Source organism: Gorilla gorilla, chromosome 6 (genome assembly GCF_029281585.2).
Source record: "Gorilla gorilla gorilla isolate KB3781 chromosome 6, NHGRI_mGorGor1-v2.1_pri, whole genome shotgun sequence".
Classification (NCBI taxonomy): domain Eukaryota; kingdom Metazoa; phylum Chordata; class Mammalia; order Primates; family Hominidae; genus Gorilla; species Gorilla gorilla.
The window spans coordinates 481882-506674 of NC_073230.2; positions in this window are offsets into that span (position 1 = coordinate 481882).

The following is a 24793-nucleotide window of genomic DNA, read 5'->3' on the forward strand; positions in this document are numbered from 1 at the left end:
CTCTTTACACATGGAAATAACTACACCGATATCTCTATAAACATGGAAATATCTACACCGCCATCTGTATGAACATGGAAATATCTGCACCGCCATCTGTATGAACATATAAATATCTACACCGCCAACTGTATTAAGATAGAGATATCTACACCGCTATCTGTATCAACCTGGAAATATCTACACCGCTATCTGTATGAACATGGAAATAGCTACACCGCTATCTGTATCAACATTGAAATATCTACACCACTATCTGTATGAACATGGAAATATCTACACCGCTATCTGTATGAACATGGATATATCTACACAGCCATCGGGATGAACATGGAAATATCTACACCGCTATCTGTATGAATCTGAAAATATCTACACCGCAATCTGTGTAGTCATGCATACATCTTCACCGCTATCTGTATAAACATGGAAATATCTACACCGCTATCTGTATGAACATGGAAATAGTTACACCGCTATCTGTATGAATATGGAAATAGCTACACCGCTATCTGTATGAACTTGGATATATCTACACAGCCATCTGGATGAACATGGAAATATCTACACCGCTATCTGTATAAACATGCATACATCTTCACCGCTATCTGTGTGAACATGGAAATATCTCCACCGCTATCTGTATGAACATGGAAATATCTACACCGCTATCTGTTTGAACATGGAAATATCTACACCGCTATCTGCATGAAAATGGAAATATATACACAGCTATCTGTATATACATGGAAATATCTACAAAGCTATCTCTTTACACATGGAAATAACTACACCGCTATCTCTGTAATCATGGAAATATCTACACCGCCATCTGTATGAACATGGAAATATCTGCACCGCCATCTGTATGAAGATATAAATATCTACACCGCCATCTGTATTAAGATGGAGATATCTACACCGCTATCTGTATAAACCTGGAAATATCTACACCGCTATCTGTATAAACATGGAAATATCTACACCGCTATCTGTATAAACATGGAAATATCTACACCGCTACCTGTATAAACATGGAAATATCAGCACCGCTATCTGTATGAACATGGAAATATCTACACCGCTATCTGCATGAACATGGAAATATCTACACCGCTATCTGTATGAACATGGAAATATCCACACCGCTATCTGTATAAACATGGAAATACCTACACTGCTATCTGTTTGAACATGGAAATATCTACAGCGCTGTCAGCATGAACATGGAAATATCTACACTGCTATCTGCTTGAACATGGAAATATCTAAACTGCTATCTGCATAAAAATAGAAATATCTACACAGCTATCTGCATATACATGAAAATATCTACAAAGCTATCTCTTTACACATGGAAATAACTACACCGCTATCTCTATAAAGATGGAAATATCTACACCGCCATCTGAATGAACATGGAAATATCTACACCGACATCTGTATGAACATATAAATATCTACATCGCCATCTGTATTAAGATGGAGATATCTTCACCGCTATCTGTATGAACATGGAAACATCTACACCGCTATCTCTATGAACATGGAAATATCTTCACCGCTATCTGTATGAACATGGAAATAGCTACAACGCTATCTGTATGAACATGGAAATATCTATACCACTATCTGAATGAACATGGAAATATCTACACCGCCATCTGTATGAACATAGAAATATCTACACAGCCATCTGGATGAAAACGGAAATATCTACACCGCTATCTGCATGAACATGGAAATATCTACACCGCTATCTGTGTAAACATGCATATATCTTCACCGCTATCTGTATAAGCATGGAAATATCTACACCGCTATCTGTATGAACATGGAAATATCTACACCGCTATCTGTTTGAACATTTAAATATCTATACCGCTATCAGCATGAAAATGGAAATATCTACACAGCTATCTGCATATACATGGAAATATCTACAGAGCTATCTCTTTACACATGGAAATAACTGCACTGCTATCTGTATGAACATGGAAATATCTACACCGCCATCTGTATGAACATGGAAATATCTACACCGCTATCTGTATGAACATGGAAATAGCTACACCGCTATCTGTATGAAGAAGGAAATATCTACACCACGATCTGTATGAACATGGAATTATCAACACCGCTATCTGTATGAACATGGATATATCTACACAGCCATCTGGATGAACATGGAAATATCTACACCGCTATCTGTGTGAACATGGAAATATCTACACTGCTATCTGTGTAAACATGCATACATCTTCACCGCTATCTGTATAAACACGGAAATATCTACACCGCTATCTGTATGAACATGGAAATATCTACACCGCTATCTCTTTGAACATGGAAATATCTAAACCGCTATCTGAATGAAAATGGAAATATCTGCACAGCTATCTGCATATACATGGAAATATCTACACAGCTATCTCTTTACCTATGGAAATAACTACACCGCTATCTGTATGAACATGGAAATATCTACACCGCCATCTGTATGAACATGGAAATATCTGCACCACCATCTGTATGAACATATAAATATCTACACAGCCATCTGTATTTAGAAGGAGATATCTAATCCGCTATCTCTATGAACATGGAAATATCTACACCGCTATCTGTATGAGCATGGATATATCTACACAGCCATCTGGATGAACATGGAAATATCTACACCGCTATCTGTATGAACATGGAAATAGCTACACCGCTATCTGTATGAACATGGAAATATCTACACCGCTATCTGTATGTACATGGAAATATCTTCACTGCCATCTGTATGATCATGGATATGTCTACACAGCCATCTGGATGAACATGGAAATATCTACACCGCGACCTGTATGAACATGGAAATATCTGCACCACTATCTGTGTAAACATGCATACTTTTCACCGCTATCTGTATAAACATGGAAATATCTACACCGCTATCTGTATGAACATGGAAATATCTACAAAGCTATCTGTTTGAACATGGAAATACCTAAACCGCTATCTGCATGAAAATAGAAATATCTACACAGCTATCTGCATATACATGGAAATATATACAATGCTATCTCTTTACACATGGAAATAACTACACCGCTATCTTTATAAACATGGAAATTTCTACACCGCCATCTGTATGAACATGGAAATATCTGCACTGCCATCTGTATGAACATATAAATATCTACACCGCCATCTGTATTAAGATGGGGATATCTTAACCGCTATCTGTATAAACTTGGAAATATCTACACCGCTACCTGTATAAACCTGGAAATTTCTACACCGCTATCTGTATAAACATGGAAATATCTTCATCGCTATCTGTATAAACATGGAAATATCTACACCGCTACCTGTATAAACATGGAAATATCAGCACCGCTGTCTGCATGAACATGGCAATATCAGCCCCTCTATCTGTATGAACATGGAGATATCTACACCGCTATCTGTAAGAACATGGAAATATCTACACCGCTATCTGTATGAACATGGAAATATCTTCACCGCTATCTGTATGAACATGGATATATCTACACAGCCATCTGAATGAACATGGAAATATCTACACCGCTACCTGTATAAACATGGAAATATCAGCACCGCTATCTGTATGAACATGGAAATATCTACACCGCTATCTCTATGAACATGGAAATATCTACTCCGCTATCTGTTTGAACATGGAAATATCTAAACCGCTATCTGCATGAAAATGGAAATATCTACACAGCTATCTGCATATACATGGAAATATCTACACAGCTATCTCTTTACACATGGAAATAACTACACCGCTATCTGTATGAACATGGAAATATCTTCACCGCCGTCTGTATGAACATGGATATATCTACACAGCCATCTGGATGAACATGGAAATATCTACACCGCTATCTGTATGAACATGGAAATATCTACTCCGCTATCTGTGTAAGCATGCATACATCTTCACCGCCACCTGTATAAACATGGAAATATCCACACTGCTATCTGCATGAACATGGAAATGTCTACACCGCTATCTGTTTGAACATGGAAATATGTACACCGCTATCTGCATGAAAATGGAAATATCTACACAGCGATCTGCATATACATGGAAATATCTACACAGCTATCTCTTTACACATGGAAATAACTACAGCGCTATCTCTATAAACATGCAAATATCTACACCGCCACCTGTATGAACATGGAAATATCTGCACCGCCATCTGTATGAAGATATAAATATCTACACCCCCATCTATATTAAGATGGAGATATCTACACCGCTATCCGTATAAACTTGGAAATATCTACACCGCTACATGTATAAACATGGAAATATCTACACCGCTATCTGTATAAACATGGAAATATCTACACTGCTACCTGCATAAACATGGAAATATCAGCACCGCTATCTGTTTGAACATGGGAATACCTACACCGCTATCTCTACGAACATGGAAATATCTACACCGCTATCTGTACGAACATGGAAATATCTACACCACTACCTGTATGAAAATGGAAATATCTACACCGCTATCTGTATGAACATGGATATATCTACACAGCCATCTGGATGAACATGGAAATACCTACACCGCTATCTGTGTAAACATGCATACATCTTCACCGCTATCTGTATAAACATGGAAATATCTACACTGCTATCTGTATGAACATGGAAATAACTACACCGCTATCTGTATGAACATGGAAATATCTACACCGCTATCTGTTTGAACATGGAAATATCTACACCGCTATCTGTGTGAACATGGAAATATCTACACCGCTATCTGCATTAAAATGGAAATATCTACACTGCTATCTGCATATACATGGAAATATCTACACAGCTATCTCTTTACACATGGAAATATCTACACCGCTATCTGTATGAACATGGAAATATCTACACCGCCATCTGTATGAACATGGTAATATATGCACCGCCAACTGTATGAACATATAAATATCTACCCCGCCATCTGTATTAAGATGGAGATATCAACACCGCTATCTGTATAAACATGGAAATATCTACACCGCTACCTGTATAAACATGGAAATATCAGCACCGCTATATGTAAGAACATGGAAATATCTACACCGCTATCTGTATGAACATGGAAATATCTACACCGCTATCTGTATGAACATGGAAATATCTACACCGCTATCCGTATGAACATGGAAATATCTACACCGCTATCTGAACATGGAAATATCTACACCGCTGTCTGCATGAAAATGGAAATATCTACACAGCTATCTGCATATAAATGGAAATATCTACACAGCTACCTCTTTACACATGGAAATAACTGCACCGCTATCCCTATAAACATGGAAATATCTACACAGCCATCTGTATGAACATGGAAATATCTACACCGCTATCTGTATGAACATGGAAATATCTACACCACTGTCTGTATGAACATGGAAATATCTTCACCGCCATCTGTATGAACATGGATATGTCTACACAGCCATCTGTATGAACATGGAAATATCTACACCGCGATCTGTATGAACATGGAAATATCTACACCGCTATCTGTTTGAACATGGAAATATCTAAACCCCTATCTGCATGAAAATAGAAATATCTTCACAGCTATCTGCATATACATGGAAATATCTACAAAGCTATCTCTATACACATGGAAATAACTGCACCGCTATCCCTATAAACATGGAAATATCTACAGCGCCATCTGTATGAACATGGGAATATCTGCACCACCATCTGTATGAACATATAAATATCTACACCGCCATCTGCTTTAAGATGGAGATATCTTCACCGCTCTCTGTATAAACTTGGAAATATCTACACCGCTACCTGTATAAACATGGAAATATCAGCACCACTATCTGTATGAACATGGAAATATCTGCACCGCTATTTCTATGAACATGGAAATATCTACACCGCTATCTGTTTGAACATGGAAATATCTAAACCGCTATCTGCATGAAAATGGAAATATCTACACAGCTGTCTGCATATACATGGAAATATCTACACAGCTATCTCTTTACACATGGAAATAACTACACCGCTATCTGTATGAACATGGAAATATCTTCACCGCCATCTGTATGAACATGGATATATCTACACAGCCATCTGGATGAACATGGAAATATCTACACTGCTATCTATATGAACATGGAAATATCTACTCCGCTATCTGTGTAAACATGCATACATCTTCACCGCCATCTGTATAAACATGGAAATATCTACACTGCTATCAGCATGAACATGGAAATATCTACACCGCTATCTGTTTGAACATGGAAATATCTTCACCGATATCTGCATGAAAATGGAAATATCTACACAGCGATCTGCATATACATGGAAATATCTACAAAGCTATCTCTTTACACATGGAAATAACTACAGCGCTATCTCTATAAACATGCAAATATCTACACCGCCATCTGTATGAACATGGAAATATCTGCACAGCCATCAGTATGAAGATATAAATATCTACACCCCCATCTATATTAAGATGGAGATATCTACACCGCTATCTGTATAAACATGGAAATATCTGCACCGATACCTGTATAAACATGGAAATATCAGCACCGCTATCTGTATGAACATGGAAATATCTACACCGCTATCTCTATGAACATGGAAATATCTACACCGCTATCTGTATGAAAATGGAAATAGCTACACCGCTATCTGTATGAACATGGAAATATCAACACCACTACCTGTATGAAAATGGAAATATCTACACCGCTATTTGTATGAACATGGATATATCTAAACAGCCATCTGGATGAACATGGAAATATCTACACCGCTATCTGTATGAACATGGAAATATCTACACCGCTATCTGCATAAATATGCATACATCTTCACCGCAATCTGTGTAAACATGCATACATCTTCACCGCTATCTGTATAAACATGGAAATATCCACACTGCTATCTGTATGAACATGGAAGTATCTACACCGCTATCTGTATGAACATGGAAATATCTACACAGCTATTTGTTTGAACATGGAAATATCTACACCGCTATCTGCATGAAAATGGAAATATCTACACTGCTACCTGCATATTCATGGAAATATCTACACAGCTATCTCTTAACACATGGAAATAACTACACCGCTATCTGTTTGAACATGGAAATATCTACACCGCCATCAGTATGAACATGGAAATATGTGCACCGCCAACTGTATGAACATATAAATATCTACACCGCCATCTGTATTAAGTTGTAGATATCTACACCGCTATCTGTACAAACATGGAAATATCAGCACCGCTATATGTATGGACATGGAAATATCTACACCACTATCTGTATGAAAATGGAAATATCTACACCGCTATCTGTATGAACATGGAAATATCTACACCGCTATCTGTATGAACATGGAAATATCAACACCGCTATCTGTATAAACATGGAAATATCTACACCGCTACCTGTATAAACAAGGAAATATCAGCACCGCTATATGTATGAACATGGAAATATCTACACCGCTATCTGTATGAACATGGAAATATCTACACCGCTATCTGTATGAACATGGAAATATCTACACCGCTATCTGTATGAACATGGAAATATCTACACCGCTATCTGTTTGAACATGGAAATATCTACACCACTGTCTGCATGAAAATGGAAATATCTACACAGCTATCTGCATATAAATGGAAATATCTACACAGCTACCTCTTTACACATGGAAATAACTACACCGCTATCCCTATAAACTTGGAAATATCTACACCGCTATCTGTATGCACATGGAAATATCTGCACCGCCATCTGAATGAACATATAAACATCTACACCGCCATCTGTATTAAGAAGGAGATATCTACACCGCTATCTGTATAAACATGGAAATATCTACACCGCTATCTGTATAAACATGGAAATCTCTACACCGCTATCTGTATAAACATGGAAATATCTACACCGCTGCCTGTATAAACATGGAAATATCAGCACCGCTATCGGTATGAACATGGAAATATCTACACCGCTATCTGTATGAACATGGAAATATCTACACCGCTATCTGTATGAACATGGAAATATCTTCACCGTCATCTGTATGAACATGGAAATATCTACACAGCCATCTGTATGAACATGGAAATATCTACACCGCTATCTGTATGAACATGGAAATATCTACACCACTGTCTGTATGAACATGGAAATATCTTCACCGCCATCTGTATGAACATGGATATGTCTACACAGCCATCTGTATGAACATGGAAATATCTACACCGCGATCTGTATGAACATGGAAATATCTACACCGCTATCTGTTTGAACATGGAAATATCTAAACCCCTATCTGCATGAAAATAGAAATATCTTCACAGCTATCTGCATATACATGGAAATATCTACAAAGCTATCTCTATACACATGGAAATAACTGCACCGCTATCCCTATAAACATGGAAATATCTACAGCGCCATCTGTATGAACATGGGAATATCTGCACCACCATCTGTATGAACATATAAATATCTACACCGCCATCTGCTTTAAGATGGAGATATCTTCACCGCTCTCTGTATAAACTTGGAAATATCTACACCGCTACCTGTATAAACATGGAAATATCAGCACCACTATCTGTATGAACATGGAAATATCTGCACCGCTATTTCTATGAACATGGAAATATCTACACCGCTATCTGTTTGAACATGGAAATATCTAAACCGCTATCTGCATGAAAATGGAAATATCTACACAGCTATCTGCATATACATGGAAATATCTACACAGCTATCTCTTTACACATGGAAATAACTACACCGCTATCTGTATGAACATGGAAATATCTTCACCGCCATCTGTATGAACATGGATATATCTACACAGCCATCTGGATGAACATGGAAATATCTACACTGCTATCTATATGAACATGGAAATATCTACTCCGCTATCTGTGTAAACATGCATACATCTTCACCGCCATCTGTATAGACATGGAAATATCTACACTGCTATCAGCATGAACATGGAAATATCTACACCGCTATCTGTTTGAACATGGAAATATCTTCACCGATATCTGCATGAAAATGGAAATATCTACACAGCGATCTGCATATAGATGGAAATATCTACAAAGCTATCTCTATACACATGGAAATAACTGCACCGCTATCTCTATAAACATGGAAATATCTACAGCGCCATCTGTATGAACATGGGAATATCTGCACCGCCATCAGTATGAAGATATAAATATCTACACCCCCATCTATATTAAGATGGAGATATCTACACCGCTATCTGTATAAACATGGAAATATCTGCACCGCTACCTGTATAAACATGGAAATATCAGCACCTCTATCTGTATGAACATGGAAATATATACACCGCTATCTGTATGAACATGGAAATATCTACACCGCTATCTGTATGAACATGGAAATATCTACACCGCTATCTGTTTGAACATGGAAATATCTACACCGCTGTCTGCATGAAAATCGAAATATCTACACAGCTATCTGCATAAAAATGGAAATATCTACACAGCTACCTCTTTACACATGGAAATAACTACACCGCTATCCCTATAAACTTGGAAATATCTACACCGCCATCTGTATGCACATGGAAATATCTGCACCGCCACCTGAATGAACATATAAACATCTACACCGCCACCTGTATTAAGAAGGAGATATCTACACCACTATCTGTATAAACATGGAAATATCTACACCGCTATCTGTATAAACATGGAAATATCTACACCGCTGCCTGTATCAACATGGAAATATCAGCACCGCTATCGGTATGAACATGGAAATATCTACACCGCTATCTGTATGAACATGGAAATATCTACACCGCTATCTGTATGAAAATGGAAATACCTTCACCGTCATCTGTATGAACATGGATATATCTACACAGCCATCTGTATGAACATGGAAATATCTACACCGCGATCTGTATGAACATGGAAATATCTACACCGCTATCTGTTTGAACATGGAAATATCTAAACCCTTATCTGCATGAAAATAGAAATATCTTCACAGCTATCTGCATATAGATGGAAATATCTACAAAGCTATCTCTATACACATGGAAATAACTGCACCGCTATCTCTATAAACATGGAAATATCTACAGCGCCATCTGTATGAACATGGAAATATCTGCACCGCCATCTGTATGAACATATAAATATCTACACCGCCATCTGCTTTAAGATGGAGATATCTTCACCGCTCTCTGTATAAACTTGGAAATATCTACACCGCTACCTGTATAAACATGGAAATATCAGCACCACTATCTGTATGAACATGGAAATATCTACACCGCTATCTCTATGAACATGGAAATATCTACACCGCTATCTGTTTGAACATGGAAATATCTAAACCGCTATCTGCATGAAAATGGAAATATCTACACAGCTATCTGCATATACATGGAAATATCTACACAGCTATCTCTTTACACATGGAAATAACTACACCGCTATCTGTATGAATATGGAAATATCTTCACAGCCATCTGTATGAACATGGATATATCTACACAGCCATCTGGATGAACATGGAAATATCTACACCGCTATCTATATGAACATGGAAATATCTACTCCGCTATCTGTGTAAACATGCATACATCTTCACCACCATCTGTATAAACATGGAAATATCTACACTGCTATCAGCATGAACATGGAAATATCTACACCGCTATCTGTTTGAAAATGGAAATATCTTCACCGCTATCTGCATGAAAATGGAAATACCTACACAGCGATCTGCATATACATGGAAATATCTACAAAGCTATCCCTTTACACATGGAAATAACTACAGCGCTATCTCTATAAACATGCAAATATCTACACCGCCATCTGTATGAACATGGAAATATCTGCACCGCCATCAGTATGAAGATATAAATATCTACACCCCCATCTATATTAAGATGGAGATATCTACATCGCTATCTGTATAAACATGGAAATATCTGCACCGCTACCTGTATAAACATGGAAATATCAGCACCGCTATCTGTATGAACATGGAAATATCTACACCGCTATCTCTATGAACATGGAAATATCTACACCGCTATCTGTATGAAAATGGAAATAGCTACACCGCTATCTGTATGAACATGGAAATATCCACACCACTACCTGTATGAAAATGGAAATATCTACACCGCTATTTGTATGAACATGGATATATCTACACAGCCATCTGGATGAACATGGAAATATCTACACCGCTATCTGTATGAACATGGAAATATCTACACCGCTATCTGCGTAAATATGCATACATCTTCACCGCAATCTGTATAAACATGGAAATATCTACACCGCTATCTGTATGAACATGGAAATATCTACACCGCTGTTTGAACATGGAAATATCTACACCGCTATCTGTGTAAACATGCATACATCTTCACCGCTATCTGTATAAACATGGAAATATCTACACTGCTATCTGTATGAACATGGAAATATCTACACCGCTATCTGTATGAACATGGAAATATCTACACCGCTATTTGTTTGAACATGGAAATATCTACACCGCTATCTGCATGAAAATGGAAATATCTACACTGCTACCTGCATATTCATGGAAATATCTACACAGCTATCTCTTTACACATGGAAATAACTACACCGCTATCTGTATGAACATGGAAATATCTACACCGCCATCTGTACGAACATGGAAATATCTGCACCGCCAACTGTATGAACATATAAATATCTACACCGCCATCTGTATTAAGTTGTAGATATCTACACCGCTATCTGTATAAACATGGAAATATCAGCACCGCTATATGTATGGACATGGAAATATCTACACCACTATCTCTATGAAAATGGAAATATCTACACCGCTATCTGTATGAACATGGAATTATCTTCACCGCCATCTGTGTGAACATGGATATATCTACACAGCCATCTGGATGAACATGGAAATATCTACACCGCTATCTGTATGAACATGGAAATAGCAACACAGCTATCTGTATGAACATGGAAATATCTACACCGCTATCTGTATGAACATGGAAATATCTACACTGCTATCTGTATGAACATGGAAATATCTTCACCGCCATCTGTATGAACATGGATATATCTACACAGCCATCTGGATGAACATGGAAATATCTACACAGCTATCTGTATGAACATGGAAATATATACACCGCTATCTGTGTAAACATGCATACATCTTCACCGCTATCTGTATAAACATGGATATATCTACACCGCTATCTGTATGAACATGGATATATCTACACAGCCATCTGGATGAACATGGAAATATCTACACTGATATCTGTATGAACATGGAAATATCTACACAGCTATCTGTATGAACATGGAAATAGCTACACCGCTATCTGTTTGAACATGGAAATATCTAAACCGCTATCTGCATGAAAATGGAAATATCTACACCGCTATCTCTATGAACATGGAAATATCTACACCGCTATCTGTTTGAACATGGAAATATCTACACCGCTATCTGTATGAACATGGAAATATCTTCACCGCCATCTGTATGAACATGGATATGTCTACACAGCCATCAAGATGAACATGGAAATATCTACACCCCGATCTGTATGAACATGGAAATATCTACACCGCTATCTGTGTAAATATGCATACATCTTCACCGCTATCTGTATAAACATGGAAATATCTACACCGCTATCTGTATGAACATGGAAATATCTACAGCGCAATCTGTTTGAACATGGAAATATCTAAACTGCTATCTGCATGAAAATAGAAATATCTACACAGCTATCTGCATATACATGGAAATATCTACAAAGCTATCTCTTTTCACATGGAAATAACTACACCGCTATCTCTATAAACATGGAAATATCTGCACCGCCATCTGCATGAACGTATAAATATCTACACTGCCATCTGTATTAAGATGGAGATATCTTCACCGCTATCTGTTTAAACGTGGAAATATCTACACAGCTATCTGTATAAACATGGATATATCTTCACTGCTATCTGTATAAACATGGAAATATCTACACCGCTACCTGTATAAACATGGAAATATCAGCACCGCTATCTGTATGAACATGGAAATATCTACACCGCTATCTGCATGAACATGGAAATATCTACACCGCTATCTGTATGAACATGGAAATAGCTACACCGCTATCTGTATGAACATGGAAATATCTACACCACTATCTGAATGAACATGGAAATATCTACACCGCTATCTGTATGAACATGGATATATCTACACCGCTATCTGTTTGAACATGGAAATATCTACACCGCTATCTGCATGAAAATGGAAATATCTACACAGCTATCTGCATAAACATGGAAATATTTACACAGCAATCACTTTACACATGGAAATAACTACACCGCTATCTGTATGAACATGGAAATATTTACACCGCCATCTGTATGAACATGGAAATATCTGCACCGACATCTGTATGAACATATACATATCTACACGGCCATCTGTATTAAGATGGAGATATCTTCACCGCTATCTCTATAAACATGGAAATATCTACACCGCTATCTCTATAAACATGGAAATATCTACACCGCTATCTGTATAAACATGGAAATATCTACAACGCTACCTGTATAAACATGGAAATATCAGCACCGCTATCTGCATGAACATGGAAATAACCCCTCTATCTGTATGAAGACGGAGATACCTACAACGCTATCTGTATGAACATGGAAATATCTACACCGCTATCTGTATGTACATGGAAATATATTCACTGCCATCTGTATGATCATGGATATGTCTACACAGCCATCTGGATGAACATGGAAATATCTACACCACTATCTGTGTAAACATGCATACTTTTCACCGCTATCTGTATAAACATGGAAATATCTACACCGCTATCTGTATGAACATGGAAATATCTACAAAGCTATCTGTTTGAACATGGAAATACCTAAACAGCTATCTGCATGAAAATAGAAATATCTACACAGCTATCTGCATATACATGGAAATATATACAATGCTATCTCTTTACACATGGAAATAACTACACCGCTATCTTTATAAACATGGAAATTTCTACACCGCCATCTGTATGAACATGGAAATATCTGCACTGCCATCTGTATGAACATATAAATATCTACACCGCCATCTGTATTAAGATGGGGATATCTTCACCGCTATCTGTATAAACTTGGAAATACCTACACCGCTATCTGTATAAACATGGAAATTTCTACACCGCTATCTGTATAAACATGGAAATATCTTCACCGCTATCTGTATAAACATGGAAATATCTACACCGCTACCTGTATAAACATGGAAATATCAGCACCGCTATCTGCATGAACATGGCAATATCAGCCCATCTATCTGTATGAACATGGAGATATCTACACCGCTATCTGTAAGAACATGGAAATATCTACACCGTTATCTGTATGAACATGGAAATATCTTCACCGCTATCTGTATGAACATGGATATATCTACACAGCCATCTGAATGAACATAGAAATATCTACACCGCTACCTATATAAACATGGAAATATCAGCACCGCTATCTGTATGAACATGGAAATATCTACACCGCTATCTCTATGAACATGGAAATATCTACTCCGCTATCTGTTTGAACATGGAAATATCTAAACCGCTATCTGCATGAAAATGGAAATATCTACACAGCTATCTGCATATACATGGAAATATCTACACAGCTATCTCTTTACACATGGAAATAACTACACCGCTATCTGTATGAACATGGAAATATCTTCACCGCCATCTGTATGAACATGGATATATCTACACAGCCATCTGGATGAACATGGAAATATCTACACCGCTATCTGTATGAACATGGAAATATCTACTCCGCTATCTGTGTAAACATGCATACATCTTCACCGCCACCTGTATAAACATGGAAATATCCACACTGCTATCTGCATGAACATGGAAATGTCTACACCGCTATCTGTTTGAACATGGAAATATCTACACCGCTATCTGCATGAAAATGGAAATATCTACACAGCGATCTGCATATACATGGAAATATCTACACAGCTATCTCTTTACACATGGAAATAACTACAGCGCTATCTCTATAAACATGCAAATATCTACACCGCCACCTGTATGAACATGGAAATATCTGCACCGCCATCTGTATGAAGATATAAATATCTACACCCCCATCTACATTAAGATGGAGATATCTACACCGCTATCTGTATAAACTTGGAAATATCTACACCGCTACATGTACAAACATGGAAATATCTACACCGCTATGTGGATGAACATGGAAATATCTACACCGCTATCTGTGTAAATATGCATACACCTTCACCGCAATCTGTATAAACATGGAAATATCTACACCTCTATCTGTATGAACATGGAAATATCTACACCTCAATCTCAATGAACATGGAAATATCTACACCGCTATCTGTGTAAACATGCATACATCTTCACCGCTATCTGTATAAACATGGAAATATCTACACTGCTATCTGTATGAACATGGAAATAACTACACCGCTATCTGTATGAACATGGAAATATCTACACCGCTATCTGTTTCAACATGGAAATATCTACACCGCTATCTGTTTGAACATGGAAATATCTACACCGCTATCTCCATGAAAATGGAAATATCTACACTGCTATCTGCATATACATGGAAATATCTACACAGCTATCTCTTTACACATGGAAATAACTACACCGCTATCTGTATGAACATGGAAATATCTACACCGCCATCTGTATGAACATGGAAATATATGCACCGCCAACTGTATGAACATATAAATATCTACACCGCCATCTGTATTAAGATGGAGATATCTACACCGCTATCTGTATAAACATGGAAATATATACACCGCTATCTGTATAAACATGGAAATATCAACACCGCTATCTGTATAAACATGGAAATATCTACACCGCTACCTGTATAAACAAGGAAATATCAGCACCGCTATATGTATGAACATGGAAATATCTACAACGCTATCTGTATGAACATGGAAATATCTACACCGCTATCTGTATGAACATGGAAATATCTACACCGCTATCTGTATGAACATGGAAATATCTACACCGCTATCTGTTTGAACATGGAAATATCTACACCGCTGTCTGCATGAAAATGGAAATATCTACACAGCTATCTGCATATAAATGGAAATATCTACACAGCTACCTCTTTACACATGGAAATAACTACTCCGCTATCCCTATAAACTTGGAAATATCTACACCGCCATCTGTATGCACATGGAAATATCTGCACCGCCATCTGAATGAACATATAAACATCTACACCGCCATCTGTATTAAGAAGGAGATATCTACACCGCTATCTGTATAAACATGGAAATATCTACACCGCTATCTGTATCAACATGGAAATGTCTACACCGCTATCTGTATAAACATGGAAATATCTACACCGCTGCCTGTATAAACATGGAAATATCAGCACCGCTATTGGTATGAACATGGAAATATCTACACCGCTATCTGTATGAACATGGAAATATCTACACCGCTATCTGTATGAACATGGAAATATCTTCACCGTCATCTGTATGAACATGGATATATCTACACAGCCATATGTATGAACATGGAAATATCTACACCGCTATCTGTATGAACATGGAAATATCTACACCACTGTCTGTATGAACATGGAAATATCTTCACCGCCATCTGTATGAACATGGATATGTCTACACAGCCATCTGTATGAACATGGAAATATCTACACCGCGATCTGTATGAACATGGAAATATCTACACCGCTATCTGTTTGAACATGGAAATATCTAAACCCCTATCTGCATGAAAATAGAAATATCTTCACAGCTATATGCATATACATGGAAATATCTACAAAGCTATCTCTATACACATGGAAATAACTGCACCGCTATCTCTATAAACATGGAAATATCTACAGCGCCATGTGTATGAACATGGGAATATCTGCACCGCCATCTGTATGAACATATAAATATCTACACTGCCATCTGCTTTAAGATGGAGATATCTTCACAGCTCTCTGTATAAACTTGGAAATATCTACACCGCTACCTGTATAAACATGGAAATATCAGCACCACTATCTGTATGAACATGGAAATATCTACACCGCTATCTCTATGAACATGGAAATATCTACACCGCTATCTGTTTGAACATGGAAATATCTAAACCGCTATCTGCATGAAAATGGAAATATCTACACAGCTATCTGCATATACATGGAAATATCTACACAGCTATCTCTTTACACATGGAAATAACTACACCGCTATCTGTATGAACATGGAAATATCTTCACCGCCATCTGTATGAACATGGATATATCTACACAGCCATCTGGATGAACATGGAAATATCTACACCGCTATCTATATGAACATGGAAATATCTACTCCGCTATCTGTGTAAACATGCATACATCTTCACCGCCATCTGTATAAACATGGAAATATCTACACTGCTATCAGCATGAACATGGAAATATCTACACCGCTATCTGTTTGAACATGGAAATATCTTCACCGCTATCTGCATGAAAATGGAAATATCTACACAGCGATCTGCATATACATGGAAATATCTACAAAGCTATCTCTTTACACATGGAAATAACTACAGCGCTATCTCTATAAACATGCAAATATCTACACCGCCATCTGTATGAACATGGAAATATCTGCACCGCCCTCAGTATGAAGATATAAATATCTACACCCCCATCTATATTAAGATGGAGATATCTACACCGCTATCTGTATAAACATGGAAATATCTGCACCGCTACCTGTATAAACATGGAAATATCAGCACCGCTATCTGTATGAACATGGAAATATCTACACCGCTATCTCTATGAACATGGAAATATCTACACCGCTATCTGTATGAAAATGGAAATAGCTACACCGCTATCTGTATGAACATGGAAATATCTACACCACTACCTGTATGAAAATGGAAATATCTACACCGCTATTTGTATGAACATGGATATATCTACACAGCCATCTGGATGAACATGGAAATATCTACACCGCTATCTGTATGAACATGGAAATATCTACACCGCTATCTGCGTAAATATGCATACATCTTCACCGCAATCTGTATAAACATGGAAATATCTACACCGCTATCTGTATGAACATGGAAATATCTACACCGCTGTTTGAACATGGAAATATCTACACCGCTATCTGTGTAAACATGCATACATCTTCACCGCTATCTGTATAAACATGGAAATATCTACACTGCTATCTGTATGAACATGGAAATATCTACACCGCTATCTGTATGAACATGGAAATATCTACACCGCTATTTGTTTGAACATGGAAATATCTACACCGCTATCTGTATGAAAATGGAAATAGCTACACCGCTATCTGTATGAACATGGAAATATCAACACCACTACCTGTATGAAAATGGAAATATCTACACCGCTATTTGTATGAACATGGATATATCTAAACAGCCATCTGGATGAACATGGAAATATCTACACCGCTATCTGTATGAACATGGAAATATCTACACCGCTATCTGCATAAATATGCATACATCTTCACCGCAATCTGTGTAAACATGCATACATCTTCACCGCTATCTGTATAAACATGGAAATATCCACACTGCTATCTGTATGAACATGGAAGTATCTACACCGCTATCTGTATGAACATGGAAATATCTACACAGCTATTTGTTTGAACATGGAAATATCTACACCGCTATCTGCATGAAAATGGAAATATCTACACTGCTACCTGCATATTCATGGAAATATCTACACAGCTATCTCTTAACACATGGAAATAACTACACCGCTATCTGTTTGAACATGGAAATATCTACACCGCCATCAGTATGAACATGGAAATATGTGCACCGCCAACTGTATGAACATATAAATATCTACACCGCCATCTGTATTAAGTTGTAGATATCTACACCGCTATCTGTACAAACATGGAAATATCAGCACCGCTATATGTATGGACATGGAAATATCTACACCACTATCTGTATGAAAATGGAAATATCTACACCGCTATCTGTATGAACATGGAAATATCTACACCGCTATCTGTATGAACATGGAAATATCAACACCGCTATCTGTATAAACATGGAAATATCTACACCGCTACCTGTATAAACAAGGAAATATCAGCACCGCTATATGTATGAACATGGAAATATCTACACCGCTATCTGTATGAACATGGAAATATCTACACCGCTATCTGTATGAACATGGAAATATCTACACCGCTATCTGTATGAACATGGAAATATCTACACCGCTATCTGTTTGAACATGGAAATATCTACACCACTGTCTGCATGAAAATGGAAATATCTACACAGCTATCTGCATATAAATGGAAATATCTACACAGCTACCTCTTTACACATGGAAATAACTACACCGCTATCCCTATAAACTTGGAAATATCTACACCGCTATCTGTATGCACATGGAAATATCTGCACCGCCATCTGAATGAACATATAAACATCTACACCGCCATCTGTATTAAGAAGGAGATATCTACACCGCTATCTGTATAAACATGGAAATATCTACACCGCTATCTGTATAAACATGGAAATCTCTACACCGCTATCTGTATAAACATGGAAATATCTACACCGCTGCCTGTATAAACATGGAAATATCAGCACCGCTATCGGTATGAACATGGAAATATCTACACCGCTATCTGTATGAACATGGAAATATCTACACCGCTATCTGTATGAACATGGAAATATCTTCACCGTCATCTGTATGAACATGGAAATATCTACACAGCCATCTGTATGAACATGGAAATATCTACACCGCTATCTGTATGAACATGGAAATATCTACACCACTGTCTGTATGAACATGGAAATATCTTCACCGCCATCTGTATGAACATGGATATGTCTACACAGCCATCTGTATGAACATGGAAATATCTACACCGCGATCTGTATGAACATGGAAATATCTACACCGCTATCTGTTTGAACATGGAAATATCTAAACCCCTATCTGCATGAAAATAGAAATATCTTCACAGCTATCTGCATATACATGGAAATATCTACAAAGCTATCTCTATACACATGGAAATAACTGCACCGCTATCCCTATAAACATGGAAATATCTACAGCGCCATCTGTATGAACATGGGAATATCTGCACCACCATCTGTATGAACATATAAATATCTACACCGCCATCTGCTTTAAGATGGAGATATCTTCACCGCTCTCTGTATAAACTTGGAAATATCTACACCGCTACCTGTATAAACATGGAAATATCAGCACCACTATCTGTATGAACATGGAAATATCTGCACCGCTATTTCTATGAACATGGAAATATCTACACCGCTATCTGTTTGAACATGGAAATATCTAAACCGCTATCTGCATGAAAATGGAAATATCTACACAGCTATCTGCATATACATGGAAATATCTACACAGCTATCTCTTTACACATGGAAATAACTACACCGCTATCTGTATGAACATGGAAATATCTTCACCGCCATCTGTATGAACATGGATATATCTACACAGCCATCTGGATGAACATGGAAATATCTACACTGCTATCTATATGAACATGGAAATATCTACTCCGCTATCTGTGTAAACATGCATACATCTTCACCGCCATCTGTATAGACATGGAAATATCTACACTGCTATCAGCATGAACATGGAAATATCTACACCGCTATCTGTTTGAACATGGAAATATCTTCACCGATATCTGCATGAAAATGGAAATATCTACACAGCGATCTGCATATAGATGGAAATATCTACAAAGCTATCTCTATACACATGGAAATAACTGCACCGCTATCTCTATAAACATGGAAATATCTACAGCGCCATCTGTATGAACATGGGAATATCTGCACCGCCATCAGTATGAAGATATAAATATCTACACCCCCATCTATATTAAGATGGAGATATCTACACCGCTATCTGTATAAACATGGAAATATCTGCACCGCTACCTGTATAAACATGGAAATATCAGCACCTCTATCTGTATGAACATGGAAATATATACACCGCTATCTGTATGAACATGGAAATATCTACACCGCTATCTGTATGAACATGGAAATATCTACACCGCTATCTGTTTGAACATGGAAATATCTACACCGCTGTCTGCATGAAAATCGAAATATCTACACAGCTATCTGCATAAAAATGGAAATATCTACACAGCTACCTCTTTACACATGGAAATAACTACACCGCTATCCCTATAAACTTGGAAATATCTACACCGCCATCTGTATGCACATGGAAATATCTGCACCGCCACCTGAATGAACATATAAACATCTACACCGCCACCTGTATTAAGAAGGAGATATCTACACCACTATCTGTATAAACATGGAAATATCTACACCGCTATCTGTATAAACATGGAAATATCTACACCGCTGCCTGTATCAACATGGAAATATCAGCACCGCTATCGGTATGAACATGGAAATATCTACACCGCTATCTGTATGAACATGGAAATATCTACACCGCTATCTGTATGAAAATGGAAATACCTTCACCGTCATCTGTATGAACATGGATATATCTACACAGCCATCTGTATGAACATGGAAATATCTACACCGCGATCTGTATGAACATGGAAATATCTACACCGCTATCTGTTTGAACATGGAAATATCTAAACCCTTATCTGCATGAAAATAGAAATATCTTCACAGCTATCTGCATATAGATGGAAATATCTACAAAGCTATCTCTATACACATGGAAATAACTGCACCGCTATCTCTATAAACATGGAAATATCTACAGCGCCATCTGTATGAACATGGAAATATCTGCACCGCCATCTGTATGAACATATAAATATCTACACCCCCATCTGCTTTAAGATGGAGATATCTTCACCGCTCTCTGTATAAACTTGGAAATATCTACACCGCTACCTGTATAAACATGGAAATATCAGCACCACTATCTGTATGAACATGGAAATATCTACACCGCTATCTCTATGAACATGGAAATATCTACACCGCTATCTGTTTGAACATGGAAATATCTAAACCGCTATCTGCATGAAAATGGAAATATCTACACAGCTATCTGCATATACATGGAAATATCTACACAGCTATCTCTTTACACATGGAAATAACTACACCGCTATCTGTATGAATATGGAAATATCTTCACAGCCATCTGTATGAACATGGATATATCTACACAGCCATCTGGATGAACATGGAAATATCTACACCGCTATCTATATGAACATGGAAATATCTACTCCGCTATCTGTGTAAACATGCATACATCTTCACCACCATCTGTATAAACATGGAAATATCTACACTGCTATCAGCATGAACATGGAAATATCTACACCGCTATCTGTTTGAAAATGGAAATATCTTCACCGCTATCTGCATGAAAATGGAAATACCTACACAGCGATCTGCATATACATGGAAATATCTACAAAGCTATCCCTTTACACATGGAAATAACTACAGCGCTATCTCTATAAACATGCAAATATCTACACCGCCATCTGTATGAACATGGAAATATCTGCACCGCCATCAGTATGAAGATATAAATATCTACACCCCCATCTATATTAAGATGGAGATATCTACATCGCTATCTGTATAAACATGGAAATATCTGCACCGCTACCTGTATAAACATGGAAATATCAGCACCGCTATCTGTATGAACATGGAAATATCTACACCGCTATCTCTATGAACATGGAAATATCTACACCGCTATCTGTATGAAAATGGAAATAGCTACACCGCTATCTGTATGAACATGGAAATATCCACACCACTACCTGTATGAAAATGGAAATATCTACACCGCTATTTGTATGAACATGGATATATCTACACAGCCATCTGGATGAACATGGAAATATCTACACCGCTATCTGTATGAACATGGAAATATCTACACCGCTATCTGCGTAAATATGCATACATCTTCACCGCAATCTGTATAAACATGGAAATATCTACACCGCTATCTGTATGAACATGGAAATATCTACACCGCTGTTTGAACATGGAAATATCTACACCGCTATCTGTGTAAACATGCATACATCTTCACCGCTATCTGTATAAACATGGAAATATCTACACTGCTATCTGTATGAACATGGAAATATCTACACCGCTATCTGTATGAACATGGAAATATCTACACCGCTATTTGTTTGAACATGGAAATATCTACACCGCTATCTGCATGAAAATGGAAATATCTACACTGCTACCTGCATATTCATGGAAATATCTACACAGCTATCTCTTTACACATGGAAATAACTACACCGCTATCTGTATGAACATGGAAATATCTACACCGCCATCTGTACGAACATGGAAATATCTGCACCGCCAACTGTATGAACATATAAATATCTACACCGCCATCTGTATTAAGTTGTAGATATCTACACCGCTATCTGTATAAACATGGAAATATCAGCACCGCTATATGTATGGACATGGAAATATCTACACCACTATCTCTATGAAAATGGAAATATCTACACCGCTATCTGTATGAACATGGAATTATCTTCACCGCCATCTGTGTGAACATGGATATATCTACACAGCCATCTGGATGAACATGGAAATATCTACACCGCTATCTGTATGAACATGGAAATAGCAACACAGCTATCTGTATGAACATGGAAATATCTACACCGCTATCTGTATGAACATGGAAATATCTACACTGCTATCTGTATGAACATGGAAATATCTTCACCGCCATCTGTATGAACATGGATATATCTACACAGCCATCTGGATGAACATGGAAATATCTACACAGCTATCTGTATGAACATGGAAATATATACACCGCTATCTGTGTAAACATGCATACATCTTCACCGCTATCTGTATAAACATGGATATATCTACACCGCTATCTGTATGAACATGGATATATCTACACAGCCATCTGGATGAACATGGAAATATCTACACTGATATCTGTATGAACATGGAAATATCTACACAGCTATCTGTATGAACATGGAAATAGCTACACCGCTATCTGTTTGAACATGGAAATATCTAAACCGCTATCTGCATGAAAATGGAAATATCTACACCGCTATCTCTATGAACATGGAAATATCTACACCGCTATCTGTTTGAACATGGAAATATCTACACCGCTATCTGTATGAACATGGAAATATCTTCACCGCCATCTGTATGAACATGGATATGTCTACACAGCCATCAAGATGAACATGGAAATATCTACACCCCGATCTGTATGAACATGGAAATATCTACACCGCTATCTGTGTAAATATGCATACATCTTCACCGCTATCTGTATAAACATGGAAATATCTACACCGCTATCTGTATGAACATGGAAATATCTACAGCGCAATCTGTTTGAACATGGAAATATCTAAACTGCTATCTGCATGAAAATAGAAATATCTACACAGCTATCTGCATATACATGGAAATATCTACAAAGCTATCTCTTTTCACATGG